The following is an 8,146-nucleotide window of genomic DNA, read 5'->3' on the forward strand; positions in this document are numbered from 1 at the left end:
TGAGACCCCGCGAGACCCCACGAAACCCCGCGAGACCCCGTGAGACCCCGAGGGACCCCGTGAGACCCCGTGAGACCCGTGGGACCCCGTGAGACCCCGTGAGACCCCGCGAGACCCCACGAAACCCCGTGAGACCCCGTGGGACCCCGTGAGACCCCGTGAGACCCCCATGGGACCCCGTGAGACCTCGTGGGACCCCGTGGGACCTCGTGGGACCCCGTGGGACCCCGTGAGACCCCGTGGGACCCCGTGAGACCCCGTGAGACCCCCGTGAGACCCCCATGGGACCCCGTGAGACCCCGTGGGACCCGTGGGACCCCGTGGGACCCGTGAGACCCCACGAAACCCCGCGAGACCTCGTGAGACCCCAAGGGACCCCGTGAGACCCCGTGAGACCCCGTGGGACCCCGTGAGACCCCGCGAGACCTCACGAAACCCCGCGAGACCCCGTGGGACCCCGTGAGACCCCGTGAGACCCCCATGGGACCCCGTGAGACCCCCATGGGACCCCGTGATACCTCGTGGGACCCCGTGGGACCTCGTGGGACCCCGTGGGACCCCGTGAGACCCCGTGGGACCCCGTAGACCCCCGTGAGACCCCCATGGGACCCCGTGGGACCCCGTGGGACCCAGTGGGACCCCCTGGGACCCCCTGAGACCCCCTGGGAACCCCGTGAGACCCCGTGAGACCCCGTGAGACCACGTGAGACCACGACGAGGAGGACACGACCAAACTGGAACAGAAGCAGACTCCACTCCGTATCCCACGTCAAGCGTGTCCCGAGCTCTGCCCATCTCCACACACGTTTAGCGTTTCATTCAGATGGTTCTTTTTAACTACCACCGTTATAACGTTCGGCACAAACGCAGGACGTCAATGTTGTGGCCAAAACGTAATTTAATTAGCCGTTATCAAATGCTCCTGTCCATTCACCAGACTGTGATTGAAGCAGTCGGGTATCGACATGGCCCATGCCATCTCTGCCCACAAATGATAGCTCAGCAAAGTGGCTTATGTGGAAATTTATAGCAGCCAAATACTCTATAAATGCACATTAAACAAAGAAAATAATTTCGTTGTTTCCATTCATATCTGGCCACAAATTATGGCTCAACGAAGTGGCTTATTGCGTGGCCATTTAAAACCAGCAGCCAAATACTCGAAGTGGCTTATCATCATGTGGAGATTAGAGCAGCCAAATACTCTTAAATGCGCATTGATTCTAAATTGTGGAGGGAAAATGTGGAGGGAAAAACTGGAGGGCCTGGAGAAAAATCGACGCGACCACGGGGAGAAAGACACGCAAACTCCAAATATACAGGTGTCAGGGTTTGGCAAGGTGGTAAACATCTCACCACCGCTCTGCCCAAGGATCGGAGGTCGCACATGTCACCACACTGGGCTGCGCTTGGCCATTGGGCGGGGTCCGGCACTACGTTCGAGACACGGAGGAGGCATTGAGGGAGTTTGCGAAGGGCGCGCCACTGCCTTGCAGACACTGCTACACTCGCTCCATTTCGGTCCAGCTTGTGCCAAATTCACCACGTCCGGTGTTGTAATGTTAATTGAATGCACGTGAGACACTGCTGCCGAGTTAACCCTTGAACTATTATTTATTAAATAAATAAAATATCCTTATCGGTACGTCTCACGTCAGAAGATGTACCGAGGCTCCCACAAGGCCATGTGGGGGAAGGCGTGCGGCAGGGTTTGGCGCCAGCTATCATAGCGTGCGGTCGTGTCACTACGGTTCTCTGCGGTGAGTACAATGTATTTAAAACAACGGCGCTACGACGTCGCTCTTAATAAAGTTAACGCTGAGCCGCTCGCGCGTGCTGAGGTTCAGCAGCGGTGAACGGGACACCCACCCTGCAACTTTACAGACGTCTCGAGAACGGGAAAGGGTTAACCTGCTTTGAAAGTTACGTAACCACGAACACGGCATTCCGTTTGGACGGAGGCGAGATGGGGAAAGGCGGAGAGTAGTACCGAAGAGAAATTTAAGAAAGCATTGTGGCCAAGCACACGAAATGATTCCGTTTGGCACGTTTGATTTTTAAATGTTCATGGTTTGCTTTGGTTGTTTTAATTCCATTCTGTGGCGAAGTGTGGTTTCCGTTGTCGAGTTCATTCCTTTGCACGAAAAGATGATGCTGATAAAAATGTATGTTCACGCGACTCAACTTTTTGGGCAAAAAGTCAACACGCTGCTTTAATTTTCCAAGTTTTTTTTATTAATTTTAAATCAAAACTGAAACATCTGCCTGGTGCACGTTTCCAAGACGACTGCCCAGAGCTTGTTGTGGGAATGTAACTAAACGTGAGCACTGACCTTCAGGATGTAACTGACCTTCATAAATGTTCGAAACGGACAAAGACGCTACGCGGCACGGTTAAATTAATGAGCCGCGTAAAATCGATTCTTGATGGAATATTACTAAATACGAATTTAAATGTTTGACTCGCAAATTAATGGTTAATTTATGTACTAAACTGTACTTTGTTTTTCATTGTTTTAGACGACTGACTTTACCAGGATTTTATATTCAAAGGTAATCTCCACGCTGTTTTATTTGCTGTAATTATTGAGGTCAAAGTGCCGGTGCGAGTGTAGTTGCTGTACATTGTTAATTAGCTCCCTGTCCACACAGCTGGAGCGCATGAGCTATCGCACCAGCGATGGGTTTTGTTTGCCGATGTAACAATTGGTAGTCTTCACTATGATACCGAATAAAGTAATTTATTCCGTGGAATAACAACAGCGCCTGCGTTCGTCTTTGTGGAGACCCCAGTTGGTATGTTTGCGTCGGACTCAAACAAATCGTTTGGTGCTTCCGGGGTTGGCAGTGGTGCAAGATGCAGAAATAATCTCAAACACATTTGGCAATAACACAGCCTTAAAAGGAGACGTTTACGTTGAATAACTTTTTTTTCCACTTCTTGTTGCTGGGGGAGAATTTTTTTTAACGAACTCGTTGACTTGAGTGATTAGAACCGCAGATATCCCCAGAGTATAATGGTAAAAAAAACTATCGGCAGTCAACGTTAAGTAACGGGGTTGTGGGTAATGGCAGACAAGCAACAAGATTTTTCTGTTTGCGCATAGTCACTTTAAGATGTTTTCTTGTTCATGTTTTTGTTTGTTGCGGTTGCACCCGATTCAAGAGCCGAATGGCTCACAGGGCTATACCAAATAAACTGAAACTGAAATAAACTGAAGAGGTGTAAGGACGAGCTTCACAGAACGCGAACAGCGGTGCTGGTTCCGTGGCGGCTGGCAGAATTGCGAGCATCTTGTGAAGCGAGGGCCGGGTAAACGTCGGTCGGACGCAGAGTCATCTCGCCGCAGTTCAACTCGCGTCGAATGGTGCAGTGAGTGATTGTGATTATTCGCGTAAAAAGGGAACGCATCAATATACCGCCACCCGATGTTAGTTGTCAACCGCCAGCATCGGACGTCCTTTCTCGCATCCATCGCGTCTCGGCCACCACCACCGACCCTGGACACAAACTGCCTCGCGTCGCGCGACTGGAGAGTGCACCATTGTTTATATACGGTATTTTGATGGTTTAAATAGTGTGTTAAGGTTGACTACTGTACACGAGTGGGAGTACAGTATTTTAAGTAATTTAACGCTTGTATGTTGAACTTCTTTCGCACCGTACGCAGCCAACCGTGCTAATCAGAGGTGCGATGTAACGTTGTGGGTACGTCCAGGATGAAGATGTGCACATTCACACGCAGCTTCACCGTTACCCCTCCGTTGTCTTTGTTTAGCTCTCGTGGATAAATGGCTTTAATTTGCGTCATTTCAATATTCGTCGTCACACATTTCAGGAACGCGTCCCCGATGCAAACTGGGGTATCGCCGAGTTCGGAGACGGGACACCAAGGAGGGTCTGAGTCCGGTGGAGACGATGCCGAGCCCAAGTGAAGTCTCCAGGATGGAGCCCAGGGTCGAAAAGAGGTCGCAAGTTGGCACTGTGTGGGGAGCAAGCGACAGGGGAACGTCAAGCGGAGTATGACCTCGGGCAGGCGCCGTGCGGTGGCGAGATGCAGAAGAGAGTGCATTTACCTTTTCCACTATGACGTCACTGTTAGACACCTGATCTGACAAACGGAACTCCAAAGAGACTGGTCAAACGCTTGTAAGTGTCCAAGCGATGTTCAAGGCATGCCACTAGTTTATCAATGACCACAAAATGTTTCCATTTTGAACTTCTCCCTCCCCTCAAGTGTCACACCTGGCTCTGAGCTCTCATCTGCAAATGTTTTGCGTTTCCTCTTTCGCTGAAGATCGTGCTTATATGACTGAGAGACACCTGTCACATCTAAGGCTGCCCTTTCAAAAGCCTCAAACTGGTCTCGCTGTCCAGCCACAAAATCCCTCAACGAAGACAAAAGCTGTGCTGCTACAGAGATGTCAATGCCACTTGTCTGTAGGTGCAAGCTTGTCGCGTGGAACCGGTCAAGTATGACATCCCAGAAAGGTGCCATGAACACCATCTCTAAGGTGTCCAATTTATCACAGTCCAGCGGCCTCAATTCGAGTATCTCTTTTCTCATTATCACCTTGGTTGACTGCCCGAGCACTCCACCGAGTACTGGACAGCGATTTTAATGTCAGTCTGACATCTGTCTTCCGAAAGACTTGCCCCCATCTGTGTAGATGAAGAACAAAATGTGTACAGTGACTGCAACATGTAAAAAATCTCGTCAGCCTCTGGGCTACTGCCATCTAAGGTGTTAACACCAACTAAGTTAAGTGAATGTGCGGCGCAAGGCACATACTCTATCAGAGGGTTTTTTTGTTTCAGGTGGGCCTGTAGCCCATTGTATTTTTCTGACATGTTGCTTGCATTGTCATATGACTGACCTCGACATCAAAGTCACAGTCTGCTCAACTATACCAGTGTGGCTCTCAATTGGCTCAAAGCCCAGGAATCTATCCACCACATTCCCGCTGCTGTTAACAAACCGGAATATGAACGTCAAATGGTCCACATCTGACAGGTCTGGGGTGGAGTCAACAACTATTGAAAATATTTGGCATCCCGAATCTCATCTGCTATTGTTTCTGATACCAGGACACCTGGACTACGCCCATTTTAAACCTTTAAAAACAGCGTTGCCTTTAGTGGTTTCCCCCTCTTTTTTCCCACCTGATGACGATCGCTTGTGTTGCGATCGAAACGTCAGTTTTTTTTTAAATAAATGTTTTGAACCAAAAGCTTTAAGTCAACTAGTATGCTATTTATATGAATATATTTATAGCATATCTAAATATTTATTTACTAATTTTTGAATTAATATATATTAATAATGACAACACCCTCCAAATACTGTTGTTGGAAAATACAATCAAGTGGTAGTATTTTATAGTCTACTTGTACCTAAAGGCAGCTTTGAGTAGACAAAAGAAAAAATAGAAAAGCACGTAAAATAAAATAACCCTAACCTTTCAAAAGGCTGTTAGAAAATAGCCCTTAAGAGGGATTGTTGAAATAGCCTTTAAAAAGGCTGCTGTTTTAGAAAAGATGAAAAAAGTCTCTGAATATATTTACTGTGGCGTACCAAGCAAGAAAACAGGCATCCGTCTGTGGCTTTTCCTGCCTGGCACAGAGAGAATTGTGTTGCTTGAAACAAAGGTTCCTGATAAATCAGTGAAATGACTTGGAGACTATGCACATAGGCCACACCCCATCAATGGGGAGGGGAAAAATACCTTGTAAGAGCTGTCGACAATTTGCATGTCTACGTTAGGATTATCTACTTGCGTGGATCTAAAAACAGATGCTCTCTGGAAAAAATGAATGGAGTTTTCCTTAATCTATAAGTATGGATTGGGTCTCTTATATATGTGTAGTGAGTTCAACTGAGTCGCAGACGCACTTCTTGGAAGCAACACATTTATTAAACCAACATATTAACTTATGGTGGTGGACCACCAGGCTAACTACGCTACACGGGAATTAGCTACGACGGACCGGACTCTGGCCTAGGTCCAGGTCCAAGTGTTGGTGACTCTTGTAGGACGTAGAATGTAGATTCTTCAGGATGAACAACAACAGCCAGTCCCTCTCGGGGACCCGGCTTATATCCTCGGTGGCGTGGCTGGCTCCACCCTGAGCCACGACCACCCTCTAGAATCCTCTAGCAGGTTCTCCACCCTGACACGTGACCACCCCTAGCCCCCACCTGGGGGCCCTGTGTAGACTTTACCGGTCACGTGTCCTTCGGGGTCAACCAGAGTGCCATGGCCCTTAGTAACCCCGTTTCCATGGCTGGCACTCTCACACCCTATCCTGTAGGGGTCGGCACTGCACGCAGTGTGGTGCCATCCAGCACTGCCAGTCAGCACTCACCGAGCCCCTCTAGGGCCGGCATTACACAGTGACATCCGCGATGTCACTACATATGCGTTAGTGTATGAAAAAATGTTTAATGTTTCACAAACCCACGGTGTATTTTTAATAATTGATTTGTCAACGGCTAAGCTCTCAACGTCGGGCCCTCGTTCTGGCTTTTTAGTGCAGCGTATTTGGTTGCAAGGGCAGCTAGCTGGCAAAAATGGCAGCTAGCCAACTAATTTCTGTTAACAAGCTGAATCATGTGGGCAGCTAGCTAGAATAAAGGATAGCTAGTTACTGCGAGTCAAATAACGAACGGCTTGCCATAATGATGACCTTCAAACTGTCCTGTTATGCAGAATGAACTGACTTGTTGGTGAATATTGCATCACGTAACAGCATATTGTAGCGTGCCAACCAGTGGCTCAGTTGTACAGAAGCACTGTACTCTCCGAGAGGCTCTCGTTGTAAGCATGCACTGTATGTACCAAGGGGCCCCCAGGTGTTACGCTCGATGTATGCACCAAGGGGCCTGGGGGCCCTAGTGGTCAACTCACGCTTTAAGCACCGAGGGGTCTCGTGGTCAGCTTGCACTGAGGGCCCTGGCATTCAACTTCCTTTGTAAGTCTTGGGCCACGCACCGCACGCGGCCTGAGGCGGTCCACAATCCAGCCTTGGGTACCTCAAACCTGAGACACCTATGGCTCTCTGCCACGCAGCTTGGGCCGGTGGCCCTGGCTCCCCCAGAGCTTCTTCTGTAGTGGTTGCCCAGTACACAGGCCCCCGGCCACTCATTTGGAGCGGCCACAACATCAGGAGCCCCTTGCAGCGCTTCTACGCAACCCGGGTCATGGTGTATGAATGTACTGTATGTTGAACTTCTTTTGCACCGTATGTTGCCAACTGTGCTAATCGGCGGTGCCGCGGGGAGGGAAGAACAAACTAAATACAAAGCAGTTCTAAAAGAAATGAGTTTTCAATCTAGCCCAGAAAATTACAACACAGTTGCGATGGTGGATGGGTTTTGTGGTGTGGACCACCGGGGCTTCTCCCCGCCTCCCTCTTTCCCACAGCGAGGGGGGAGTTAAAAGCCTCACCCAGCTGCAAATATCAAACATTAATTCGATGCAGCAGCAGTTTTCTGGGTGCCCGGCACAGGATGGTGTTTGTAGGTGATGAGGTCGGAGCGTGTCGGCGAGGGCGGAACGAACAACCTGTGGTAGGTGTGAGATTGCTCCAGGCCGACCCACGGTTTCTGAACCCAACCACTTTTCATTAATTCCGCTTATAACAGCCCCCCTCCCCCTATTCCTCATAGCACAGACGGCAAAATCCTCGCGCTGCGAATTTACCACCAACACAAATGTCGCAGCAGAAAACTTGGAACGAAAGCATGGGGCAGTGTAAACAACGGTTTCATCAGTCTAACACGTAGTAGGCCTCCGCAACCAATATCATCCACGAGAGGTTTTTAGATTAGATCGCGTAAATATTTAAATGTCATAAAAACCCACCACCCGACATAGCCAATTAGTAAGGTTTGTCACGTAAACAGAACATGCCAATTCGTTACTAGTACAGAACACCGATGTGATTGTAGATGTTGTGGATTAGCTCTTCAACAGACCGGTGTGCTGCTGAACTCGTCAGGTTCGGTACGTGACAAGCCTTTCTAGTTGGCTATGTCGGGTGGTGGCAGGTTTAACGACACATTTATATTTAAGCGAGCTAACCCAAAAAAACCTCTTATAAACGTTTCATCCCGTGACTGAAATGAAAAGCGGAATCTGTGTG

Source organism: Lethenteron reissneri, chromosome 3 (assembly GCF_015708825.2).
Source record: "Lethenteron reissneri isolate LAM-NWPU_2019-01 chromosome 3, ASM1570882v1, whole genome shotgun sequence".
Taxonomy (NCBI): domain Eukaryota; kingdom Metazoa; phylum Chordata; class Hyperoartia; order Petromyzontiformes; family Petromyzontidae; genus Lethenteron; species Lethenteron reissneri.